General features: G+C 39.2%; 1 non-coding gene across 3 annotated transcripts in view; it reads right to left on the bottom strand.

The window, feature by feature from the left end:
* The window catches only part of LOC112302586 (gamma-aminobutyric acid type A receptor subunit rho3), a 44,478-nt gene that overhangs the window by 10,670 nt on the left and 5,884 nt on the right, over positions 1–27,924 (bottom strand). For 2 of the 3 annotated variants that reach the window (XR_011650867.1, XR_011650866.1), the window contains exons 3-7: positions 27,665–27,822; positions 21,154–21,378; positions 11,073–11,325; positions 10,113–10,317; positions 719–785 (exon numbers count right to left, since the gene is read on the bottom strand). This is a non-coding gene — a transcript (gamma-aminobutyric acid type A receptor subunit rho3). The remainder of the gene's footprint in view (positions 1–718; positions 786–10,112; positions 10,318–11,072; positions 11,326–21,153; positions 21,379–27,664; positions 27,823–27,924) is intronic. The other variant, XR_011650868.1, reaches the window with a different exon arrangement.

Raw genomic sequence — 27,924 nt, forward strand, 5'->3', positions numbered from 1 at the left:
GACAAAAAGGCTGAAAGGAAGATCATAACAGCTGATCAATTTGATGTTTTAGGGACAGTGTTTGCAAAAAATACTCCATGAAAATACAGATATTCCACTGCAAACTAAAATAATGGCAGTCTTTTCTAGAAAGTATAAGGGAATAGACCAAATTTTCTTAATTTAAATTTTTAGTTCCCATGAATTAAAAAAAAAAAAATCCTTTGTCTTCTGCTATTGGTTGTCTACAGATAATCAAAGTTGATATTTTTTTTACATTTTTTAAATTAAACATTTATTTATTGTTGTTCAATTACAGTTGTCTGCATTTTTTTATATTAATTGAAACATTTGAAAGCAATCCATCAAGTGTGGTTTCACTGTTTACCATTTTATGGGTAAGGATCCTTGGTTGTGATTTCTTATTTCCTATATATGATGATCATTCTTTCTCCTTGCACAATTGTTCCTGGTTCGTGTTACATAACTAAATATATCATGTTGTCTTACAGCACTCCAACACTACAAACCATTAGAAGGAAAAGAGAAGGGTAGGAAAGGGATAGGAATTGGATTCAAGGCCAAAAAGACTGTAAAACAACCATAACTCTATTAAGCAAAGTAGGGAAAAATAAACAACATACATAATTAAAGGAATCTGTCAAAACGTCAGTGAGTTTTTGGCATTATTGAGTCTCTATCCCTTCAGAAAAGACCAATATCCCATGGAGAAACTTACCATGTTAACTTCTGAAATGCTGTCAACGCTTTCAATCTGGATGTCTATTCCCACTGGCACTGGAGACCTTCAGAAAGAACAAGTAATACACTGAGAAGTTATTAAAACTGCTTGGCAAACATTCAAAGCAGAGAGAGAGTAATGTTGCAAATATATTTCCAAGCTTTTTAACAACACATTCCTCCATTACCTACTGATATATTATTATACATTCAATTATAATAGTAAAGGCACATGTATAAATAAATGTGCCAATAATCATTACACATTTGCTTGAGAACCATTAAATATTTTCCTTCTTATAGTATACTTATAGTACAAAAGTGATATTTCCAGTTTTTTTGTTTTGGGTTTTTTGTAATTGGTAGTGATTTGAAAAAGAACAACACTTTGACAACATTGTCTAATAGTATGTAGAATTCTTTATTCTTTATGGTTAATGGTTATATTTTATAGTCAGGAAATGGAGATGTCATAGAGTTCATGCCTCTAAAAATCTGGAAGCCTCTATTCCTCTGCTAAAAAATCAGCCTCTTTCACCTGGGCAGTGCTTGGCAATAGGCGGAAGAATGACGACAGTACAGTGATGCACAGGAACACCACACATTCAGAAATGGCCCTTCCCAGATCATCAGTAATCACAGCCTGCATTTGGGATGAATCAAACATTCTGAGAAATGCATTTGATGAGAATATACTGAAAGTCAGAATTGGAGCAACTTCAGACAGAGAACTCCTGAGCTTTGTTGGCAGCTGAGTCTCAGAATCAGCTTCATGGACCCAAAGAATCTGAATGATGATGGAAGAGAATCCAGTCCAGGTTGAGACCAAGGCATTTCCTTGTTACACCTCATGAGGGGTTTCACCAGTTCCTGTGTGAAGGGATGCTGATGTTAATAACTTCACTATTTTGTATTGTGTATGAAATTCAATGCATATATATGTTAAAATAATGTATATATTTATACACATAGTCTTCATATATTTTCTTTCCATAGTGACCAATTCTCAATTAATTTTTTTTTGTCTCTGTACAGTCTCAAGTTTAAAAAAACACTTCCAACTATTGTGGAAAATAGAAATCTTGCCTTGATAGATACCAGGTGACTATTTCAGTTAAGATTCTGGGATTTCGAAGAGTGAGGTCAGAAAAGCTTCCTTACTGAAGGTCATTTAATGTCTGGATGTGCTTTGTGTGTGTGACATGGAGTGCATAATTCAATAAAGCACCTAATTATTGTCTTTTAAATGCACAAGACATTATAAAACAATATATGCCTTGCTGGTCTCTGTCCACATCTGTGACTTCCCCATTAATTAGCTCATGTTACCTTCACTTTATCAACACAGCTTCCCTTTTCTCTTCCATAAGTCTGTACCCTCCATATCATTCCTTGCAGCTGGTCAGGCATGGGGCTTGTTACTTGAATATGTTTCTGCTTCAGCTTTCAGGAGTACCTTACTTGCATCTTAACCACCAGCTACTTCCTACCATATTGGATCAATTATTTTCCACATTAATAATGACAATTCTGTAAATAATATTGTTAATGAACTTCCAGCCAAGATGGAGGCATAGATACATATGCTTTGCTTACTCCCACAACCAAAAGAAGGACAACAACAAATTTAAAAACAAAAAAAACCACCCAGAACTGCCAGAAAATCAAACTGTACGGAAGTCCAACAACCAAGGAGTTAAAGAAGAAACATTCATCCAGACCAGTAGAAGGGGCAGAGATGGATAGCCTGGGGGGAGAGGATGCACGGCAAGGAGGCAGACCAGCCCAGGCAGTCGCACAGTCGCCAGCAGATAAGCCAAGAGGAACAACTGGGGGGCAAGACAGACAACACAACCCAAGCTTTGGTGCAGGAAACCAAAGCCTCACAACTTCTGGCTGCCCCTGGCTGGTGTGGCTCAGTGGATTGAGTGCTGACCTGAGAACCAAGGGTCACTGGTTCAGTTCCCAGTCAGGGCACATGCCTGGGTTGAGGACCAGGTCCCCAGTAGACAGTGTATGAGAATCAACCACGCATTGATGTTTCTCTCCTCTTTTTCCCTCCCTCCTCTCTAAAAAAATAAATAAATGAAATCTTAAAAAAAAAAATCTGGACTACCGGCCAAAATGGAGGCATAGGTAGACATACTGTGCCTCCTCAAACAACCAAAAGAAGGACAACAACAATTTAAAAACAAAAAACAACCAGAACTGACAGAAAATCAAATTGTATGGAAGTCTGACAACCAAGGAGATAAAGAAGAAACATTCATCCAGACTGGCAGGAGGGGCGGAGACTGGCAGCAGGGCAGAGAGGACCCACGGGTAGGGGCTGGTGGACCCAGCGAGGCGGCGGATTGTGGAATGGGGCGGGCAAAGCTGCAGCTGACCGGCCAGGCAGCAGCAGGTGGACTGGGCGACAGACAGGGCAACCCAGAGTTCCAGCACGGGGAAATAAAGCCTCAAACCACTGATTGAAAACACCTGTGGGGGTTGAGGCAGCAGGAGGAGAAACTCCCAGCCTCACAGGAGAGTTCATTGGAGAGACCCACAGGGGCCTAGAGCATGCACAAGCCCACCTACACGGGAATCAGCACCAGAAAGGCCCAATTAGAATGTGAGTAGAGGAGGGAGTGACTGAAAACTAGCAGAAAGTGGAGGAAGCGCCATTGCTCCCTCTCAGCCCCTCCCCACGTACAGGTCACAGCACAGTGACCAGCGTTAATCCACCCTGGTGAACACCTAAGGGTCCACCCCTTTATGTAACAGACATGCCAAGACAAAAAAAATGGCTCAAATGAAAGGACAGATCAAAATTCCATCAAAAATACAACTAAGTGACAAAGAGATAGCCAACCTATCAGATGCACAGTTCAAAACACTGGTAATCAGGAAGCTCACAGAATTGGTTGAATTTGGTTGCAAATTAGATGAAAAAAATTAAGGCTATGCTAAGAGAAACAAAGGAAAATGTACAGGGAACCAATAGCCATGGGAAAGAAACTGGAACTCAACAGTGTGGACCAGAAGGAAGAAAGAAACATCCAACCAGAAAAGAATGAAGAAACAAGAATTCAAAAAAATGAGGAGAGCCTGAGGAACCTCCAGGACATCTTTAAACATTCCAACATCTGAGTTATAGGGGTACCAGAAGGAGAAGAGGAAGAGCAAGAAATTGAAAACTTATTGGAACAAATAATGAAGGAGAACTTCCCTAATCTGGCAAAGGAAACAGACTTCCAGGAAGTCCAGGAAGCTCGGAGAGTCCCAAAGAAGCTGGACCCAAGGAGGGACACACCAAGGCATATCATAATTACATTACCCAAGATTAAAGAGAAGGAGAGAGTCTTAGAAACAGCAAGAGAAAAAGACACAGTTACCTACAAAGGAGTTCCCATAAGACTGTCAGCTGATTTCTCAAAAGAGACCTTACAGGCAAGAAGGGGCTGGAAAGAAGTATTTGAAGTCATGAAACGCAAGGACCTACATCCAAGATTGCTCTATCCAGCAAAGCTTTCATTTAGGATGGAAGGGCAGATAAAGTGCTTCTCAGATAAGATCAAGTTAAAGGAGTTCATCATCACCAAGCCCTTATTATATAAAATGTTAAAGGGACTTATCTAATAAAAAGAAGAAGATCAAAACTATGAACAGTAAAATGACGACAAACAACTATCAACAATTGAACCTAAAAAACAAAAACAAATAAGAAACTAAGCAAATAATTAGAACAGGAACAGAATCACAGAAATGGAGATCAAATGGAGGGTATCAGAGAGGAGGGAAGAGAGTGGGGGGAAAGGTACAGGGAATAAGAAACATAATTTGGTAGGTACAAAATAGACAGGGGGAGTTAAGAATAGTATAGGAAATGTAGAAGCCGAAGAACTTACATGTACGACCATGGACATGGACTAAGCCACAGGTGATGCTGGTGGGAAGAGGGTGCAAGGCAGAGGAAAATAAAGGGGAGAAAGAAAGGGACAACTGTAATAGCATAATCAATAAAATATACTTAAAATAGTAATATTGTTTAATAATAATTATGATTAAGCATTAACTTGGGAACAACTCGGCATTGTTTCTTTATAGGATTCAGCTCTGATGTTTTCTGTTTGCCTTTCTCCTTAATTAGTAGAGATAGCAACATAAAAATTCACACAAATATCTCATCCATGGCTCCACTTAGCCTTTCAGTATGAGTAAATCTTCCCCTTAATTCCATTACTCCAAGGGAATGAAAGGTGTGGAAAGGTCTTGGAGAGGCAGCAGAATATCCTGAACAAAATCCTGGCATTAGAGTCTCAGACTAGAGTTTGAACCCAGCTCCACCACTCATATTGATCTAGGGTAAGTAACATCTCTAAGCTTAGCTTTTCACCTATTCAACCCAAGTTGTAGTATCACTTTGGAGACTCATATGAGGATTGGAAATAACACAGAAGTGAACTTAATTGGTGCTCCGTAAATGACACTAAATAAATGTTAATGCAACTGCAATTTGGCAAAAATGTGAACCTGTCCCTAGAAATGTATTCCCAATCCTACACTCAAACATTTAGATAATCAGTCCACTTCTCACTGGAAAAATGATACAGAGCTTCTAATAACACATATTTTATGACAACCTGGATTTAGGATCTTGTGACTTTTAAGTATATCCTAGAGAACAACTTGGATTTAGGATCTTGTGACTTTTAAGTATATCCTAGTTGCTGATAACTACCTGCAAGTCTGGGGACATTCCTATAAAGCCACCATAGAACGACACATTTGTGCCATGTTGGACAAGCACTGAGCCCTCAGGGTGGTTCAAAGGCTGGTCTGAAGTGGGGTAAAAACATGGCTTGTCCATCAGTAATGGGGTCCTGGAAACATCTTAAATTCCTTCTTTCCTCTCATTTATACTGTTCCTGTGGGGATGAACTCTTCTATTTGCAAGTAAAGTGTTTGCCTTTGACGTCATTTGACCTCATTTTTCTTTATCCTTTGAGCTCCATGTTTGTGTCAGTCTTGTGTCAGTGTTCTTGGCTCTAGAAATCAATACTGTACCCTGACATTCTTGAAGACAGAATGGAGGGTGAGGGGCATGTAAAAGCAAGATGCAGAATCATAGGATTTTGGAGCTGGATAAATGCTCTAATGCTTATTGTTTTTACAGACGAAGCACTGAGTCCCAGAGAGAAGGTAGCAATGAAGCACACAGGTTAAAAAAAACACTGGAATTTGTAGCCATATAAATCTGAGTAAAAGCCTAACTGCAAATCCCTTACATTCTTAGTTTGCTCCTCTGTAAAAGAGGGGAAATAAACATACAGTCCCTACCTAATAGGGCCGCTGGGAGACTAAACCAAAGAGTGCCCGTCACATCTTTCACCTATTCCATTCGAATACCCTAAGCAACTTATTCAGGACCTATGGGATCAGTAATATACATGTAACAGCATTAATAGTAACTATTTCATAAATAGTATTAACTCTACACAGAAAACATTTGAAATATAGTAAAAATTAAATATTAACCATTAAGATTATGGTGTTGTTCTACCAGGATCACTAACTAGGTAGTAGCACACACATTTATAGTCCTTTTTAAATATATCAATCTGGTTCGTATGCATACTGGAACAAGGAAAGTTACATGTCTGATGTGTATACTGCATTTAAAATACATTATGCAATCTACTATCTCATGTTCTCGTTACAGCCATTAACGAGGGGTCAGAGACCCTGCCTGACGTGTAAAGCTGATTAAGGCAGGGACCTCGTCAGGTCCTCCAGCTCCAGCCCAGTCGTCCTGACTACACACGCAGCTTTTACAACTTCAGCTTTTGTCTTGACTCCGTAGCCAGTATCTAGATGCTGAATTGATTTCACTTTTTAAAAAAAGAACAAAGAAATCTTCATCTGTAGAACTAAAACAGGAAAACCCTTAGTTATGGGAGATGTGCAAAGGGTAGGGAAAACATAAATAAGGAAAATGAGCCACAATTTATAACCCAAGTTAAACAAAAAACTCTCCTAAATTTATACCCTCCTATTTCCACATAATGAGCCAATTAATCTTCTCACGCTTTATACAAGTAAAAAGCACTGCGGCGGCAGCTGGTTTTAATGTTAAAGCTAATTAGGAAAACACATTAAGGCAAGAGAAGTGCTGAAGTTACATTTAGCTCAAGAGGAAAAAAGTATGTGCATGCGTTTGAGCTATGGACAAGTATAAGGAAAGAAAAGATAAATTAAAGCTTGTCTTTTATATCCTGCCATCTCATTTCTTCAGGAAGGCAGCCTTGAGAGAGCTGAGAAATGGGTCACTGCTGTAAGAAGCTGTTCGGACCAAGGCAAGAGAAGATTAAGGAGAACATTTCACGGAGTCACCGCTCCCACACGTCTGCTGCACGTGTGGGTTTTCTGGACACACAGGCCATTCAGACACCAGTTAGCCCCAGGCCGTGATTGTCAGAAAAATTTCTTAATCGTGGGATTATTAGCCACCTACTACCGAATAGCACATTTTAATTGCATTTTCAATAACCCTACAAAGTAGCCTCAGGGGCGGGAATATGTATTCTTTAAAAAAAGCATTCTCACACAAAAAAAACTTTACATGTATCTGTAGCCCATCAAGATAATTGGCAACTAAGGTCAATGTCATGTTTTTCTGGAGAATGGAGGTGATAGGAAAGGAGAATGAAGGCATAAATGTTCTAAAATAAGAGCAGAGGGCACTTGTTAATCTGCAGCAGTGTTTCTTAAATCGTAAAATGTATTCACATCACCTGGGGATCTCGTTGAAGCGAAGGTTTTTATTCAGAAAGCCTCGGGTGGGACCTGAGTTTCTACATTTCTGACCGACTCCCAGGTGGTTCTGCTGCTGGTCCTTGAACTACTTTGAGTGACAAAGCCTTTCTAGTGTGTTTTTGTTTCAAGGTCCAAATTCAAGGACAATTATTTCTCTCTCCATCTTTTTTTCAATGGTGTAAAACAGACCCACAGAAACCTTTTCCTCTGGGATAGGGATTTATTTAATTGAGGAACCTAGCCCAACAGGAACTAGGGCGGCTTTGGGAGTTGGTGTTGAAGAGAGTCTGTGTGTTATTTTGAGCTTCCAACTGCTGCTGGAGATGCCAGTTCCAAGCCATTCCTGTGAGATTGGCGCCCCTTGTGGCTGAAAAGACCCATAGCTGGGCAACTTGATCATAAGGTTTTCACCAACTAAATGGTAGTAGGGGAAAGAGTTTAGATACTTTTTATAGACTCACAGAGACAAGGTACAGAACACCTGTGTGATAGTTGTAGCGTATATTATCCAAATGTTGGGAAAATTTGGTTGGGGGAAAGAAAAGGATCTACTGAGAATGGTTGTTAAGCCAGGCATATTTAGGAGAACTGAGGTAAGGATGACACATTTGAGAAGTAGGGGTCTTAAAAAAAAGAAGAGAGAGAAATAGTATTATAAGTAAAAAACAGACACATCTGCAAACCTGATTAATTTCAAGGCTTTTTAAAGTCTTAAATTAGATTCAATAACTGTGAGAAAATCTCTATAAATACAAAAATTAAACTCCCCAAGATTTAATCCATTGCTAATAATCTAATGCAGTAGTTATCACATACTGTTCTCAGGCCACCACCACCAGGAGCAGCATCATCTAGGAATTTATTACAAATGCAAATTTTGGGCCCCGCTCAGATCTAGTGAATTTAAATTTGGGGGCATGGGGCCCAGTAATCTGTGTGTTAAGAATGCCCCATGTGATTCTGATGCTCACTGAAGTTTGAGTCACTAATCTAATAAAATCAAAGCCAGACCTTCAAAATTGCAACCTAATGGATTCCAGGAAATTAAATACAACAAATAACCTTCAACATAACAACTAGTTATCTGACATAATTTTTTATTTCACCACAACATAGTGAGTATCAAGTCCTCCCACCCCAACCTGAGTACTTGAAGTATTAGTCATATATCAAAAGGCTGAACCTGGCCCTGGCTGGTGTGGATCTGTGGATTGGGCACCAGCCTGGGAACTGAAATGTGCCTGATTCAGTTCCCAACCGGGGCACATGCCTGGGTTTTGGGCCAGGTCCCCAGTTGGGGGCAAGTGAGAGGCAACGATTTCACACATCAGTGTTTCTCTCCCTCTCTTTTTCTTTCCCTTCCCCTCTCTCTAAAATTCAATAAATAAAATCTAAAAAGAAAAGCAGCAGCTGAACCAGTCCCACTGCTGGAGGATCCTGCCTTCTCACCTGCACATTCACTTTTCTTCTATCCACACATCTATATATTCTGAAAATTGTGGAGTGGGAGACTTAGGCCATGGACAGACGAGTCCGGGCAGATTTAGCAGTGGGGTGGAGGGTTCCATTTAAAGGGCTGATTTCACCACATCCTCTGTATGTCTGGCAAATGTGGCACTCTGAGCGATGCGCACGTGAAACAACCTGAGGGGAGGAAAGACTTTGTTCCAAGTATGTACTTCTCATCTGTGGCCTTCTTCTGCACTCCTCACCTGCCACTGCATCTTGTTCCACCAACTACTGCTTTTTCTGTGGCCTTGAGCAAATCTCTTAACCTCTCTAAGCCCCAGTTTCTGCACTGGAACATCAGGGACTATGACAGTGTCTACTTGCTAGGGTCACTCACTGGGAGGGTGGAATGAGGGAGTGCACACTGCCTGGCATGCCAACATTTAGATCAGTCTTCCTTACTAAAAGGGATCAAAAGAAAAAATCTCAGCATAGTTGTTAAGAAGGAAGCCAGGCATCTGGCATACCAGTTCTTCCATGATAGCCTGGTGTTCCAGCTTATGAGTATATTCAATAAGGTTTTATAAATTTCATCATGTAATTCAATTTATAATTTTTATAAAGATTCTATTTATTTATTTATTTAGAGAGAGGGGATGGGAGGGAGAAAGAGAGGGAGAGAAACATCAATGTGTTGTTGCCTCTCACATGGCCCCCGCTGAGGACCTGGCCTGCAACTCAGGCATGTGCCCTGATTGGGAATTGAACTGGTGACCCTTTGGTTCACAGCCCATGCTCAATCCACTGAGCCATACCAGCCAGGGCTATAATTTTTAGTTGAAATATGTTGGTATATAGGTAGGATATATCCATTCACTATTTATTGAACATAGACTATTTACAATTAGTAAATGGTATGGATATTTGTTAAAGATAGTTCTCATTTTTGGTCAATTTACAATGCATAAAGACAAAATAAAGTATCAATTGTTCTCATTCAAGAGAATATCATTGTAAAAGGTTTTTCTTTCTTTTTTTAATTAATGGCCTTAACTGTGTTTGGGTCTTTATTGCTTTAAATTTTCAACTGCATTTTGACAGTACAATGGATTGTGACATAAGAGCTTTATAAAGAAAATGCTCACCTCCAAATCCAAGTCTCACAGCAAAATCGTGGTCCTCTGTGTGGAGAAGTTGCTCATATTTCAGGGGCCACACTTTGGTGCTGTTGCCCTTCCTCATTCTGGTTTCTTGTGTGCTGTCCCGCCCAAAGGGAAATAATACTTTTGAGATACATATGCTTCTGGATGTTTTGATTTAAGTTAGACTTCTGTGTTCAAATGGTATCCTCTGAAATATATACATAGAAGCTCACTTTTTCAGTTCATATTACACAGAGCCAAAGCTCTGCCAACATTTACTCTTTATCATACAAGGATGTGGCAGGTACGATAAACCAAATTTTGGAGCACTTTAAATGACAAACTGAGTTTGGCTGTACAGTAATGCACTGACAGGCAATGCTTCTTGGGACGTGGTTTTAGGCCAGGAAGACCTGGTCACTACCGCCTGGGTGGAGGCGATCAAAATTCAGATCCACGAGCACCACCCCAGATCACCGAAACCAGAACCCAGGAAAACAGGGCTTGGGAATCTGTATTAAACATGCTACCCAAGTGATTATGAGTCACTGAAGTTAAACTACTTTTGCCATAAGACAGTACAAAAAAAATTGTAAAATTGTAAACTGATGAAAATAGAGTTTTACAAAGACAAAATAAGCATGGATGTAGGTTGAAATTAGATCTAGAATCTCTGTAGCAAGTTCTAGAACTTGAGGAATGGCAATGGGAATGGAAAGAAATCCAAAGAAAAAAATGAGTGGATTTGGCGACTGATTGGGCCTGATGCCAAGTCCAGTTACGAGATGGGTGAAGTCTGTTTTCACCTACGGTTCTCTAGAGCAAGGCAAAGTGGGACATGGCCTCTCGGGTGTGTGTAGAGGCCTGATCTGGAAGTAAAGCCCTGCTACTCTCCGGGCTTGTGAATTCGGGCAAGCTGCTGGCATAGTCTCCCTGACTCTGTTTTGGACCTGTGATACATACTCCTCTGGGATGTTCTAAATGTGGCTCCAGAATGTCTGTGAAAGCACAGCCCCTCTGTAAGTGGCACACAGCAGTCTTCTTGTCCCAGGTGCTGCACACCTTGCTCAGCTCCTCCTTACAGGAAAGCATGGCTGTCCTCATCACTGTCAGCAGCAGCAGCAGCAGCAGCAATAACACAAGACCCTGAGGGGTCTGCCAGGTGAATTCAAGTTACTCTGAATTCCTGATATTCTTTCACATTAATGAATGTCTTCTGCAGCAAAGAGATGGAAGTTTTAACTTAAGACTTGTGGATGCAATTTCTTAACTCAGTAAAGTGACACTGAGGGGGAGAATTTCACATTCTAAAGCAGCTAGTTGAAGAAATATGTCCAGGCTTATGGGCACAAGGCATTACCCAGTATGTTCTTTCACTGGGGACTTTTCAGGCTGAAATGCTCAGAGATTTATATACGTATTTTTGCCAGTCGTAGAAATGGGAAAGTTGGAGGGAGAAATCTGTTTTGGGTAGAAGACAATGAATTTGATGTTAAACACACTAAGTCATTATATCTTGTGAATAATTAAACACATAGAACTATTTCTTCCAAGAATACAGAATTAACTAGAAAACATCTTTCAAGGAGCTAGAGTGAATTATATATTGAAAAAGTAATAGCAGCTAGTTTTTATTAAATGCCTGCTGTGTTCAAGACCCCATACCAGATGTTTTGTAAATATTATCTCCTTTGGCATACGTCTGAATCACCTGGGTTGCCCCACGCCCAGAGTTTTGTATTCAATAGGTTTGAGGTATGACCATTTACATTTATAACAATTTCTCAGAAGAACCATTGGTCTGGAAAATAATAGACATTTAATAAAAGCTATCTAGTTATTATTTTAAGAAAATGCAGTGTAACTTTGGATAGAAACTCATGAAAATTTGCAAACTCCTTTGGTAATAAAATACAGCTAACGGCATATAACTAATGTATCATTTCAGAAGCATAACTCTTCATGAGATTGGAAAGGATAAATCTTAAATTAAGAATCCCAAGAACACTGAGCACAGGGCCTGCTATGAAATGCAGTTTTAGCAACGCCTGAAAGCACGTGTTCTTGCCTGAGGGCTCTTTTGATGCACAGTGAGCTGTCCCACATTTGTTGATATTCAAATTTATTTACACTCATCTATTTCTCAAAAAGGATTCTGTGGCGTATATACCGTCTAAAAGAATTTTGAAAATCTATGTACTCTTTCAACATAGTTAAGTAGACATCTACAATTTTTTTATCATAAAGCTTTTAATTACTTAAATATTGATAATAAAAAATAAAACCTATGTTCCTGGTTTTAATGTATCCACTGAATCTAAACACCCACATTATGCATTTTTAAATACACAAATAATCTGCTCTTTAAAAATCTGAAATTTTATCTCATTCATTGTTTTCTTTGAACTTGTATTTCCATTTTAATTCCTTCCTAGAATTTTATCACCCCATCATAATTCTTTGCAACGATATATGTATACACATTGAAAATAATTTTTAATGCTTTTATAACTATTATAAATGGAGCAAAACATAACTCATATAAATGTTGATAAATACTTATTAAAATTATTACCAAAATTGTATTGACAATGTAAATCTTAATGAAGCAATGGTACATTATCTCCAATTATTTCTTTTATCTGTATATGAATATTACTCATCACTGCAATGAAACCAGATCAACCATAAATTCTATTACTAATTTTTACTCTTGAAAATTTTTATATTTTTGCCCTGGCTGGTATAGCTCAGTGGATTGAGTGCTGGCCTGCGAACCAAAGGGTTGGGGGTTTGATTCCCAGTCAGTGCATAGGCCTGGTATATGGGTCGGGTCCCCAGTTGGGGGCACGCAAGAGGAAACCACACTTTGATGTTTCTCTCCCTCCCTTCCCCTCTATAAAAAAAAATTAAATCTTTTTTAAAATTTTATTTTTTTATTGAGGTATAATTAACATAGTATTAGTTTCAAGTATATGATATAATAATCACCCATCACATTCATGGTAACAAAAACATTTTTTCTTTCTTTTTTCTTTTTTTTATTTTTTAAATTATATTTTATTTGTTATGCTATTACAGTTGTCCCATTTTTTTTCTCCCCTTTATTCCCCTCCACCTGCACCCCTCCTCCCACCAGCATTCCCTCCCACCTTAGTTCACGTCCATGGGTCATACATATAAGTTCCCTGTTCTAGTTGTTTGCTTAGTTTGTTTTTAGGTTCAGTTGTTGACAGGTTTAAGATTGTTGTCATTTTACTGTTCATAGTTTTGATCTTCTTTTTCTTAGATAAGTCCCTTCAACATTTCATATAATAAGGGCTTAGTGATGATGAACTCCTTTAACTTGACGTTATCTGGGAAGCACTTTATCTGCCCTTCCATTCTAAATGATAGCTTTGCTGGATAGAGTCATCTTGGATGTAAGTCCTTGCCTTTCATGTCTTGGAATACTTCTTTCTAGCCCCTTCTTGCCTGCAAGGTTTCTTTTGAGAAATGAGGTGATAGTCTTATGGGAACTCTTTTGTAGGTAACTCTCTCATTTCTTCTTGCTGCTTTTAAGATTCTCTCCTCCTAAATCCTGGGTAATGTAATTATGATGTGTCTTGGTGTGTTCCTCCTTGGGTCCAATTTCTTTGGGACTCTCTGAGCTTCCTAGACTTCCTAGAAGTCTATTTCCTTTGCTAGATTAGGGAAGTTCTCCATTATTTTTTCAAATAAGTTTTCAATTTCTTGCTCTTCTTCTTCTCCTTCTGACACCCCTATGATTTGGATGTTAGGGTGTTTAAAGTTGTTCCAGAGGTTCCTCAGCCTCTCCTCATTTTTCTGAATTCTTGTTTCTTCATTCTGTTCTGGTTGAATGTTTATTTCTTCCTTCTGTTCCAAATCATTGATTTGAGTCCAGGTTTTCTTCCCTTCACAGTTGGTTCCTGTATATTTTTCTTTATTTCACTTTTCATAGCCTTTACTTCTTCCTCTATTTTGTGCCCATACTCAATCATTTCTATGAACATCCTGATTACCACTGTTTTGAACTCTGCATCTGATAGGTTGGCTATCTTTTCATCTCTTAGTTCTGTTTCTGGAGTTTTGATGTGTTCTTTCATTTGGGCCATATTTCTTGGTCTCAGCATACCTGTTATGTTGTAAGGGGTGGAGCCTTAGTTATTCACCAGGGTGGGGCAACCCACTTGGCTATGTTGTGGTGCTCTATGTGGGGGAGGGGTCAGAGAGAGGACAGTGCCACTTGCTCAGCTCTCTGCAGACTTTCAATCACTTCCCTCACTACCCACAAGCAAATTGGGCCCTTCTGGTGCTGATTCCCAGGTGGGTGGGTTTGTGTACATTCTAGGACCCTGTGGATCTCTCCAATGAGCTCTCCTGTGAGGCTGGGAGTTTCTCCCACCACCACAACCTCCACAGAATTTTACAGTCAGAGGTTTTGAGGCTTTTTTTTCCCCCACGCTGGAACTCTGGGCTGTGTGGTCTGTCTCACTCCCCAGTTGTTCCTCTGGGTTTATCCATACACACATGGTACTGCCTGGTCCACCAGCCACCTCCTCCCTCAATTGACCAACTGCCGCCTCCCCCACCCTGATCCTCTAGCCACTGCCTTGATGCGAGTCCTCTCTACCCAGGTTGCCCGTCTCCACCCCTGCTACCAGTCTGGATGAACCAATCTGTTTCTTCTTTAACTCCTTGGTTGTTGGACTTCCATACAGTTAAATTTTCTGGCAGTTCTGGTTATTTTTTGTTTTTAATTTGTTGTCCTTCTTTTCGTTGTGCAAGGAGGCAAAGTGTATCTACCTATGCCTCGTTTTGGCCGGAAGTCCCATTTTTTTTTCTTTTGATGAGGACTTTTAAGATCTACTCTACTAGCTACTTTCAAATATGCAGTGCAGTGTTATTAACTATAGTTACCATGTTGTACACTATATCCCCATGACTTATTCATTTATTAACTTAAAGTTTTTACTTTTGACTCCCTTTACATACTTTGCCCACCCCCCACCCTACTGCCTCTGGGAACCAGCAATCTGTTTTCTGTACGTAGAAGCTTGGTTTTGTTGTTTTTAAATTTCACACATGAGTGAGGTCATATAATATTTGTCTTTCTCTGTCCATTATACTTATTTCACTTAGTATAATGCCCTCAAAGTCTAGACACGTCATAAATGGCAAGATTTCAATTTTTATGGCTTAGTAATATTCCATTATATATCACATCTTCTTTATCCATTCATTCATTGATGAACACCTAGGTTGTTTCCATATCTTGGCCATTTTAAATAATGCTGCCTTGAACATAGGGGTGCATATATCTTTAGAAGTTAATGTTTTCATTGTCTTTGGATTAATGCCCATAGTGAAATTGCTGTATCATATGGTACTTCCACTTTTAATTTTTTGAGGAACCTCCATATGGTTTTCCACAGTGGCTGCACTTCACAAATTTACATTCCTGCCAACAATGTACAAGGGCTCCCTTTTCTCCACATCCTCACCAGCAGTTGTTATTTCTTGTCTTTTTTATAACAGCCATTCTAACAGGTGTGAGGTGATACCTCATTGTGGTTTGGATTTACATTTCCATGACCCTATTTTTTAACTTGTATAGATGAAAATATTGAAAATTTTTGTTCAAATATATCTAAGTACCTGGAATTTGGAAAAGTTTTGTTTCAACAATGTACCTTAATCTTTTAAATTCCTTCTTATATTTTGAAATTCACATTGTGATCATCAACAATTATTTCTAGCAATTTGTAACCTGACAAATTAGATTCTTCCTTTAATTTTGTTAAAAGCAAAAAAAGAGACAGAGAGAGGAAGGAAAGAAGGAAGTCAGTTTGGAAAAGAATGTATTATTTTAAACTAAAGTCGTTCACTACTTCAACAATAATATTTATAGTGTTCTCTTTATATCCAGGAGGATTTTATACACTGGGGCAATACACATAGTATGATTTAGAAAGAGGGAGAGGTATGCTTTCATTCTGACAAATGGGACAGAGCAATCATTAAAGGGAGGTCATACAGACTGCAGGCAAGTTTTCAGTTGGTTCCATTTTAGCAAAGAGATCAAAGGAAGTCGAAGATCCAGAAACAATGATTTTAAAACTACCTGTGCCCACGTGCCCTTGGGATGGTGGCATGCACCCTGAGGAGTACATTACACTCTTGGTGTATAAGTGCCCTATTTGAAGTTCCCTGACTTATAAAATTTTTTTAAGAAGACATACAGGGAGGGGCAGAAGTAGACCCGCAGTTGTTCATATGGAAAAAGACATGCGGGTTAGGATTATTACAAAGGCTTTAATTGTTTTTGCATACTCACAAAAACTTCATGTCTCCTGCCCTCTCCCTTTTTCTAGAAAAAAATGATTTCGTTCTTAGCAGCTACTGAAAGAAAGCTTTTGGAAACTTCTGAGGAGAAGGGCTCTTAGAAGGCTGAGTCTTGATGGGATAGGGCAAAAAAATCTCAACTCATGAAAGTCTTATATCAGCATTCCCAGTCTTTGTCTTTTCCCACAAAGTTTTATGAACGTTGTTTGAGGAATTGGACGTCTAAGCCTTGGTTATATATAGTTATCATTTTTCTCTTGAGTACCTTTTCCCTCTTGAATGAAACAAAGGAAGCATTTCTATGCTCCTTCCTCTTCTCAGTATCAGAAACTCTAATTTTGTGACTAAGAAACTGGGGTGGGGGTGTGGGAGGAAGGGAAAGCTGGATTTTTAGTGGTTTCAGGGGGGGCTAAGGGAGTCTTTGAAAAGGACATATTAGGCAAAGAATTAAAAAGTATAAAACTGGTTGAGAAAAAGCAAATACATTTAAGTCATTCTGATGCACTGAAGTTTGCCAAGCGAAACAACAACAACCCATTTCAATTGAGTCACACTCACCTGGTTGCTTTACAAAAGTGCTTTCCCAAGAGCCTATGTGCTTGATTAGTTTACTAGGACCAGAACTTGAAAACAACTAGGTCTGACATTAAATAGACTATTTATACAGGAATATATAATTAACAAGCATATTCAAAATATTTAATCTAGAGGGTTAACTGTAAGATAAAAATTAAAACCTTAAGTATCATTTTATACCTATTAAATGAAAGAAAACTAAAAATCTAAAAATGTCTTTAAGAATGTGATGAAATGGGACCATTTATACTTTGTTGGTAGCAGTGCAAATATTGGCAAAACCCCTTCAGAAGTCAACTTCAAAAGCTATCAAGATAATTTATATGCTTTCAATCAGTAATTCATTTCCAGGAATATGATATTTTTTATTAGTAAAGAAAAAATTATGTGCATGAAAATATTTATTGCTGTTATTCATAGCAGTGTAAACTTGAAAAATGAATGTTTAATAATAAAGTAGGTAATTGTGGTATTTTAACCCAAAGTAATCATATAGAGTGATTAAAAATACCATTGTAATGTCCATAAAACTATGTCAGAAATGCTTCTGTTTTAAAACAATACAAAATAGCCCTGGCTGGTGTGGCTCAGAAGATTGAGTGCCAGCCTGCAAACCAAAGGTTCACTGATTTGATCCCTAGTCAGGGCACATGCCTAGGTTGTGGGCCAGGTCCCCAGTTGGAGGGTATATGAGAGGCAACCACACATTTATGTTTCTCTCCCTCTCTTTCTCCCTCCCTTCCCCTGTCTCTAAAAGTAAAATAAAATCTTTAAAGAAAAGAAAATCTGAAATTCCTGCTTCTTTTGCAAAATCAGAAAATCTAGCAACACTGGATTTGAGTCGTGTTTCTTATAACACGACTGGACCTGAGCGGCCACTGTCCCGAGAGGAGCATGCAGCCTACAGTGGGCCCAGTCTCTCTTCTGTCTTAACTTGCATTTGCATCCCTAGGACCCGCTCAGCTTTTACATTAGGTTCACACATGTGCTAGTAAATGTTTAACAAGTTGTTCTCCAGGAAAAAAAAAGCCCTATTTATAATATTTGCTGACTTCCATGATGTAAATACAGTCCCACCACGGCTGATTCCGAGCTGCTGACATGACAGAGAGGAGCACAGCCCATGGTGTAGTCTCATATATCATATCATGTCGTAACCTACTGTAGTGTACTACAGCTTAGAGGGTAGGGTAGAAAAAGATAGGATGATACATTAAGTACAGCGTTTCTACCATACATACACATGTATCTCAATAACCTCAAAAACCACAGGTAATAGGAAAACATAGCAATTAGGAAGTGGTGAGTTTTAAGTAAGTATTACCTTAGTTTTTAAAATAATTATTTAATTGTATGTTTATATAATTTAATTTTAATAATGCTTATTTTAACAGCCAGCTAACAGATTTCCTGATAATTTAACAGTGGGCCCTTGCTAGCCAGTTTAAGCAGACTCCACACTATGCTCATTATTCTTCAGGCCCAAGTCAGTGAGTTGTCCCCCTAGTGTCCCTACCTCCACCCAGAAGATGGCATATAAAAGGCACTCTATACAATTGTTGAAAGAATGAATTAATATTAAATGAGTCTCCATGTCTAATCCTGTTTGCATCACTGAGGAGCCAAACCTCTTCCCTAGGCCAAACAGGAACACTTTTCAATTGCCATAATGGAGTTTATTTGCTGCCACCACCACCCTTTTTTATCAAGAAACAAAGGGAATCTTTAGGTATAAGATTTTAAAAATATTTAGATAAAAGATAGAATTTGGGGGTAAAGAATAAGATTATATTCTGAATGAAAATAGTTAATAGCAAAGCATTTATAAGGGCCTGATTGACTGTAGGAAAACTGGCTCAAAATAATGCACATAAATGCAAGGTGATGCATATAAATTTACTTCATAATTTTCAAATGAAGATCATGCCTTTCTCCCACATTCATGTTATTAATTTTCTTGCATTATTAAAGAGTGGGATGTTAACTAATTCATTACTTAGTTACTAATAATCAGACTGGGTGTGGGGCAAAGAACCTCATAGTATTTATTCACATACTAAGGTCTGAAGAATCCTGGGCTACTTGCTCTAGAAACCGCCCCATAAAGTAATTTCTGTATTTTTGTCAAAACACCTTAAAATTTGCCTAGTGACAGCCCAGAACTGGCTGGCTGGATTGCACTATCCCCTCCGGAGAAATGCCTGCCTCTTGCTTTCAGTGGACCCTTCTGAACCAGGGTTGGTGGTTAACTCAATCCCTTGTGCCCTAGAGGATTTTTCTTTGAAGAAGAAAAGAACAGATATAAATTTTAATGAATCATATTCTAGCTTATTGCTGAAAGGGCTACGACACTTAGGGTACAGAGAAGTGAAAATGAACATGCTCAGCCCCAGCTAGCAGAAACCCTGAGGGTCCCTCTTTATTTAAATAGGGTCTAACATGTAAGTTTTCTGACATGTGGAATCTAAAGAACAAACTGAACTAACAAGCAAAAGAGAAACAGACTCAGACGGAGAGCACGGTGACAGCTGGGGTTGGGGGTGGAGGGATTGAGCAACAAAGAAAAAACTCATGGACACAGAAAACAGTGTGGTGATTGCAGGGGTGGTGAGTGAAGGTGGAAGAGGCTATGGGGGATAAATGGTAATAGAAAACATAAATAAATTTAAAAAGCAGGACCTAGCAATGAGAACATCTAACATAAGAAAAAATCCCTACTCTACTACCAACTGATGTTCTCCTCTTGTCCCTTAAATAACACTTTAAAAAATACACATGGTAGATTTTCACACAGCAACTCTAATGGACAGTGGGCCATTGTGATGGATTAGCTCCTCTGACAGTTTCCCTTCTCATCTACACATTCACCAAACAAACTAGACAAACCTCCTGTTTGAGTAGGAAGTGATATTTTAAGCAGTCTCTATTTCAAAATTAGATAAAAATATACTGTACAGATGTTATAAGCAACCTGGAAAAATATAGTCTGGTGGAATAACCCCACATTTCCTGATTGCCTTAAAGAAGACTCCGAAAGTGGTTAAACTGGACGACAGTTCGTGTCATCTCAGATCTGGGTGTGGGAGAAGCATGCAAAGAAAGTGAGGGAAGTCGTCCTTAAGAGCAGGACGGGAGTCAGGAACCTAGTAACCTCTTCTTCACCTCAATTCACACCTGTTTTTTTGTTGGGGTTTCTTTTTTGTCATTAAACCTGAGGCTTCAGATGGATTCCTTAAATTTTTCTGTTCTCTTTCCTGGTCATATTGTGAGTGCCTCATAAATATTCAAGAAGTGAGGGCAATCTGGCTAAAACATCTGTCACCCCACTGATTGCCAAGGTTGGCTGGGTGGTGTTCATTCAGTTTCTCCTACTGGATCTTCTTCGAAATCTTGTGCTTGGTGAAAAGGAAAGTCTTTCCCCAACAGGTCATTCTTGGTTGTTAAAGGTACATGGGTAATAGAAAAACAGTTGTTCCAGCCTGAGACAGAGGGGACTCCTAGGACTTTTAGTGCTAAACTGTATAAAATCCCCAGCAAATTGGAATGAACTGGTCACTCTGTTAGCTATGCTGCCTTACTAGCATATCCAAACATGCTCTCAATTATTGATGATAAATAAGAATGATGATGTATTGACATTCGATGATGTTTCAAAGGTATGGAAACTATTCTTGAAAGAAAATAAATGACCTTCATGCCTTTCCATACTATCTCATCAACATATGAAACTATATACCCTACAAGTACTTGACATTTGAAATTGGTTCTTAGACTACCACTCAAAAAAGAAAATCTTAAGAAACATTATTTCTTCAGTAATGCATTAATAATAAACGTATTGCTCATTGAGGAAGTATATTCCCTAAAAAAAAAAAAAAAGATGTCTGTGTGAGCCCTTTATCTGTTGTCTCCAAAAATAAGCAAATGCCAGCAGAGATCCAAGATTCTGCTCTTTCTGACGCCAGCCAGAGGGGATTTATTTGTATGAGCGACTGCTAGCTCTAGAGACGACCACCACCACGAAGATGGGCTGCCGTTACAGACAGGCGTGCAGGTTTCCTGTGTGTCTGAGGCGGCTGGGCGATAACTGCATAGACTGCACTACGTGTTCATGTTCACTTACCGTGTTCATTTACCGTGTTTGCTTCACTGAAGGGGAGCACGGCTGGTGAGGCCTCTTGATCTCAGCAACGGCACAAGCATTTCGTATCAAAGTGGTCCGGGTGTAGGTGACAAAGACCGACAGGGAAGCCAGGACTATCTCCTCCAACAGAAAGGAATGCAGACGGATGCAACCAACACTGTTATCAATACTGCTTTTCAGTCTTTTAAAAAGTAAGTAGTTTGTCTAGGAAAAGGTATCAAGGAAGAAGGAGAGACATTGCCTTCTGTGCTGGTCTTTGGATTTAGTAGATTAAAATCATTCACATCACCTACAGGCAAACATCTGTCTGGATCATCAGCAATTTAGGGAAAACAAAGCAGGTTTTTTTTTTCATTTTCAGTTTGTAAGCCTTTGGTTTCTCTTTCCAGGGAAGGTTCATTAGAGAGATGCTTGATCCTGTACTCCAGGGGTGTCAAATTCATTTCACCGGGGGCCACATCAGCCTTGCAGTTGCCTTCGAAGGGCCAAGATAATTTTAGGACTGTGTAAATGTAACTACTCCTTAAGTGTTAAGGAGTTGAAATTACATTCAGCCCTTTGAAAGCAACCTTGAGGCTGATGTGGCGCCCGGTAAAAATGAGTTTGACACCCCTGCTCTACTCCGTAAGCTCTCAGCTGCAGTCCTTGGCAGACAAAGAAGTGAGGTTAGACATTAAATCCCCTTAATCCAACACACTATCATTTGAACATATTTAACAACTTGGCAAAATAATATGCCTAATGAGAACAAAGGCGATTAATTTATTTTAATTACACATTTGAAGACCCTTTCCTTTATTTCATGGTTCCTTTTTAATCCAGAAAGGACATTTTCCCTCTCTAAATGTATACAGATTGCCATAGTACAAAGAAAAAATGAAATTACTTTGATCAAATTAATAACTATATTTTAATTTTTTTCTTTTTTTAAAGATGTTATTTATTTATTTAGAGAGAGGGGCAGGGAGAGAGGAAGAGAGGGAGAGAAACATCAATGTGTGGTTGCCTCTCATGTGGACCCCACTGGGGACTGGCCCGCAACCCAGGCATGTGTCCTGACTGGGAATCAAACCGGCGACCCTTTGGTTCACAGCCCGCACTCACTCAATCCACTGAGCTAAACAAGCCAGGGCTAATAACTATATTTTCAAATGATGGTTTATTCCATTGATATCAAAAGTGGTTTAATTTTAGATCTAATATTGTAAGCAGCCTAACAACCAAAAGTAATTCTTGGGAAATGGGTAAGGTACAGACTGCCACTGTTACATTATGGCCACACACTTTCCTACAAGCACTTTGCATACATACAGTAGAAATACTCAGAGAATATTTTTAACTGCTATATGTTATTTCAATGTGTGGATATATAACATTTTATGTATTCATTCTGTTGAGAGGCATTATTTCTTATTTTTCTATCATAAATAATCTATTATAGATAATTCTGCAGTAAATTTTTATAAATATTTCCTTGTATACATGTGTAAAAGTTTCTTTGGGGTAAATAGCTAGAAGTAAAACTGCTAGGCTGAACAATTTTCACATCTTCAAATTTACTGGATACATCAAAGTGATTATATCAATTTATAACCCCACTAGAAGTGAACAAGACTCTCATTTCTTAAAATCTTTTTTAACATTAGTATTATCAGGCTTTTGAATGTTACCCAATGCAATGGATGTTATAGTTTTGAAATTAATTTCCCTAATGGTTAAAGAAGTTTGACCATTTTTTTCACATATTTCTGGGCTAGTATGCATTTCCTCTTCTGCAAGAGCCAGCCAACAGAGGGCAGGCATGTAAGGAAAGTTTCTGGTTTTAATCTACTGTTACTCTGGCTGCTGGAGGACTCCACTGTGGTCCAGTCTGCTTACAACCTCAGTGCTGTTGTGAGACCCAGGGCCCCAGACCCTTGACCCAGCACTCTGAAACCTAGGCCTACTCTCTTCCTTTAATGTCACTATCCAACATTTCCCAAAATAGTTTTGGCTACACTGGAGATATTTTGTGAAAAAGTTTTCTGTGCTGAGCTTGGGAAACTCAATACATTTTATTGACATTACCCGCTCTGGGATTCAGAGTTCACATACGGGCCTCAGTGAAAGGGCTCCTGTCCTTCAGCAACGTGGAGGGTGTCCCTCCAGTGGTCTGGACTCAGATCTAATCCTACTGGACTGATCTCCTGGAAACATTGCCCCACCCTGTCCCTCCCTTCCTTGTCATTATCCCTGAGCACTATCTTCTGATTCCCCCTCCTCTGTCGGATCTCATAATACTGCAGTGGCCCAGTGCTCAGCACTGCAGGACTTCAGCACTCCTTTTCTTCCAATCAGCTCCTCCTTTACTGATCTCATCCAGGCTTAAGACTTTAAAAACCATACACAGGCTAAACACTCCCAAATTTACGTTGTCAGTTCAGTCTTTTCTCCCAAAATTCCATCTCATACTGCTATGGTCTGAATGTTTGTTTCCCCCACCCAAAGTCATATGTTAAAACCCTAACCCTCAATGGTGATGGTTTTAGTAAGTGGGGCCTCTGGGAGGTGATAAGGTCAAGAGGATGGAGGCCTCATAAATGGAATTAGTGCCCTTATATATGAGACCTCAGAGAGCTGCCTTACCCTTTCCACCACGTGAGGATGTAATGAGAAGCCTGCAACTTGACAGAGACCCTCATCTGACCATGCTGGCACCCTGATCTTGGACTTTCCAGTTCCAGAACTATGAGAAATAAATTTCTATTGTTTATAAGCTTCCCAGTCTGTGGCATCATGTTATAGCAGCCTGAATGGACTAAGACACATATCAAACTGGCTGCTTAATATTTCTACCTGGATGTCTGAAAAGTATATCACATTGAACATGTCCAAAAGTCAGCTTGCCAACATCTCCCTCTGACCCATCTATAACCTTCTCCATCTCAACTGACGACAGTAGTGTCTTTTCTTGACTCCTCTCTCTCACACTCCATATTCAATCCACCTTAAAAATATATCCAGGATCCGAGTGTTTCCCACCACTACCTCAGTTACTCCTCTCCTCCAAACTCCACAATGGCTCCTCATTTCCCTCAGTTGAAAAAGTCTTTACAGTGGCTAACAAAGCCCTACATAATCCATAACTCCTTTCTCTTCCTTGGCTCTCTGACTTCTGCTATTTCCTTCCACCCCAGCCAGCTGTTCCACAAACGTTGGCCTGTTTGCTGCTCCTTGAACATACCAAACACCATCCCAGCTCAGGGTCTTTGCATCGGCTGTCATCCTTGCCTGACACATTTTTAGTCCCGGTATCTATTTAACTAACTTCTTTAACAAATTTAAATATTTTTTCAATAGAGTATACACTAACCACCCTTTTAAAAAATGCAGAATGCTCCCTTTCCTCGAAGAACCTGTGTTACCACTTTAACATATATATCGCTAAGCATGTTTTGTGTTTTTCACTTATTAGGTCTATTTGTCTAATCCTGCTAGAATGTAAGCTCTGCAGGGAAGTGATTTTTGTCTGTCTTGTTCCCTGGAGTATCCCAAACACTTATAACCATTTGTGGCATACAGTCAGTTTTTAATAAATATTTGTTGAATGATTATTAACACATTAAAGCCTTCAGTAAAAAAAAGAGGATTTTTAGTTCTCCTAAGTTCCATGTTTCCTACACTTAGCTGATGTAAGATCTCATTTTTTAATAAATCCACATGCCTACTAATATTCTTAAAAAAAAAAAAACAAAAAACGCTCCTTCAGAATAGCCAGTTTGGAAAATCTGATATAGGTAGATATGTGCTTTACACAGGTTCCTCACTTAAACTCTATGCCCCCTATTATCTCATCTAATTTTGATGACTGCCAAACACTTAAGTTCACAATGAAATATTGGTAGCTGAGAAAGAGTAAGCAATGCTGACATTAAGAGGGGATTTCTTGACACAAACTTTGACCTGAAGGAATGAAGTACTAAAGTAGAAGTTGTCTACCTTTTGGGCCAGCAGTGAAGCTATTTGGGGCACATATTTTTCAGAAATATCAGGCAGAAAAGTGAAAGGTCACCAGTTCAATTCCCATTCAGGGTACATGCCTAGGTAGCGGGTTCGGTCCTGGTTGGGGCACATACGAGAGGCAACCAAATGATGTTTCTGTCTCATGTCAATGTTTCTCTCCCTCTCTTTCTCCCTCCCTTTCCTAATTAATTAATTATATGACAAATCATAAGCCTCCTCACCATCACTTATCAATGCTAGGGTGTCCTGGGTGCCCACTTCCACAATGTAGAGATGAATCAATAATGCAAGTCCATCTGACCTCTTTATTAAATAATCTTTGCCAGACCAAGTACTCATAGCAATATCAACAGCAGGGAGAAATAAAAGCAGTTGTATTTTGTCAGTTATGAATTTTAAGTGGGAAATGGTTTGCATAAAAGTCAATATAAGGCAATGGCACAGGCTACAAAAATTGGTCCATAGAAGGTCTTAAAGTTTCAATTTAATTACAATAAGGCATCTGTTTCTGTTGATACTGAATCGACTCCTTAAACTTATACCTTTAGTGCTTTCTTTGCAAGCCCAGTAAGCTTCTTGAGAAAAAAAAAATCAGAAAACCACATCTGTCCAAATTATAAAGTGGTAACTATAAGCTTTCCCTCGCATAAACTGCCCCCAGCTCACTCTTCCTCCACTCTGATGACGGCAGCCAGTCCCATTCCTTGGGCAGGGAGCCAAAGAGAAACCTGGGATAGCAAGGTTGTGTCCTCAGCATTCATCGTGGGAAAGGTAGCTATTATTTTGCTTACAAGGGAAAACAAAAGGAAAACAAAGGTCTTATTTGGATTGGATCAAGAACATCTGCCAACAACAACAAATTCTAAGTCTCCAGAAACTCCCCAATGTGTCTGTGTGATGTCACAGGCAAAATATTTTGAGTGGGAAATTGTAGTCATAGAATGTTGACATGTCAAGACCTTTGGAGATCATTTACACTACCCCCATCATTCTTTTTTATGTATGAGGAAACCTAGTCTGGAGAGATTAAGTGCACAATTTATTTACTTTTCCTTTCTTTTTTGCCTTGATACATTGGAAATATAATAGTCAAACCTAGGTCCTCGAATGTCTCTCATCTCAAACAATTTGGTTCTCAACCAAGTTGCTCATGGGAAAAACATCTTGGTTGTTGGAAAAAACTTCGGTTCTTGACCCGACAACCCTTTCATGCCGATCCCTGTATGATCAGTCACACATCTCTCAGGCGACACACAAAGGAGAGAATGCACGAGTGTGAGTCAGCCTATTTTTAAACCTCACGTTGTTAACATCTTAGGAAACTGTGTTGTGAATATTTTTGTGCGTTTTTTGCTTTTGTGGCAGTTTACTATTATTAAATACATACAGTAAGTCACCATGGGTCCTAAGAAAGTTATTGATATCAGCAAAGTAAAAAAGGAGAGTTGTGAGAACAACGATAGAGCTTTAAAAAGAAATAATCGCAAAGTATGATAGAGGTGTTGGCATGTCTGATCTGGCTACCAAGTATGGCATGGCGAAATCGACGATTAGCGCAGTGTTAAACCATACGGAGGCCATCGAGAGTGCTGATCACGGGCAACTGAAGAAGTAGAAAACGCGTTGTTGATTTGGATAAATGAAAAACAGATAGCATTTTGGAGGCAATAATATGTGAAAAAGTAAAGAAGCTGCATACTGATTCCGTTAAAACAGGGAATCATTTGGGGGTCTGGAACGAATTAATTCAATTTACATTATTTCTCACGGGAGAAAAATGATTCGGTTTTCGAGCAAATGGCTTCTCACACAGCCTTCTGCAACAAATTAATTTCCAGAACCAAGTTTCCACTTATAACTTGTCTGTGCCAAGAGCAGCCAGTAGGGGGCATTTTCTATCCCTCCAAGACACTTCGCTCTCACTCAGAAACGGTGTTTTTCTTTTCCATTTTCAAGAATTTACAGAGTCTCTTTCCTTTCTACCACCCTCTTTCATTCCCCTCCCACTTCATTCCTGAGAAACAGAATCAGCTGTGATAGGCGCGGGGAACCTGAAGAATCTTGCTCTGCTTCACAGGAAAGTGGGTGACATTAAAACGATCACCACAGTGTAATAATATAATAGTACCGCTAGATGGCAGCATAGGTTCCACTTTCCCAGCCAGACCAGTACAGTATTAAGTATTTTCCTTATAAAAAGAAAACCACAGTGCTTTGCACTAACCAATGCAGGCAAATTAAATGAAAAGATTAATGATATAATGCCAAATGATTCAGGCAAAAGGAAAATCCCTGTTACCGAGGAAAATGCAGTTATTTATCTTGAATGAAGATTCACTAACAATGTTGATTTTCTGCACATTGAGCATATTTGTAAACTTTCACCTCTTTCCTAGATGTAAGAGCAGCATTTTGTTTTATCTCTGGGAATGCTAGCTAACAGAAGTAACCACTGTAGAAAAAGAAATTTTCTATCAAAATAAAGTACCTGTCATGAGTAATGTATTGAAAAGGACATGAGATTTCACCCTGAGAGGGGATGTGGCACTTGCTGCACGACTCTTAGAAAGCTTCTTAAACTCCCTGGACTTCCTTTTCCTTTTGTGCATTCATTAGGCAAATGAATCTGAAGTGACTTTGAAATCCCTAGGAAACCAAAAATACAGTGGTTAAGACTGTGATCTTTGGCCCCGGCCTGCGTGGTGCATCCTGTAACCGAGGATCACAGGTTGGATCCCTGGTCATGGC

Source organism: Desmodus rotundus, chromosome 2 (assembly GCF_022682495.2).
Source record: "Desmodus rotundus isolate HL8 chromosome 2, HLdesRot8A.1, whole genome shotgun sequence".
NCBI lineage: Eukaryota > Metazoa > Chordata > Mammalia > Chiroptera > Phyllostomidae > Desmodus > Desmodus rotundus.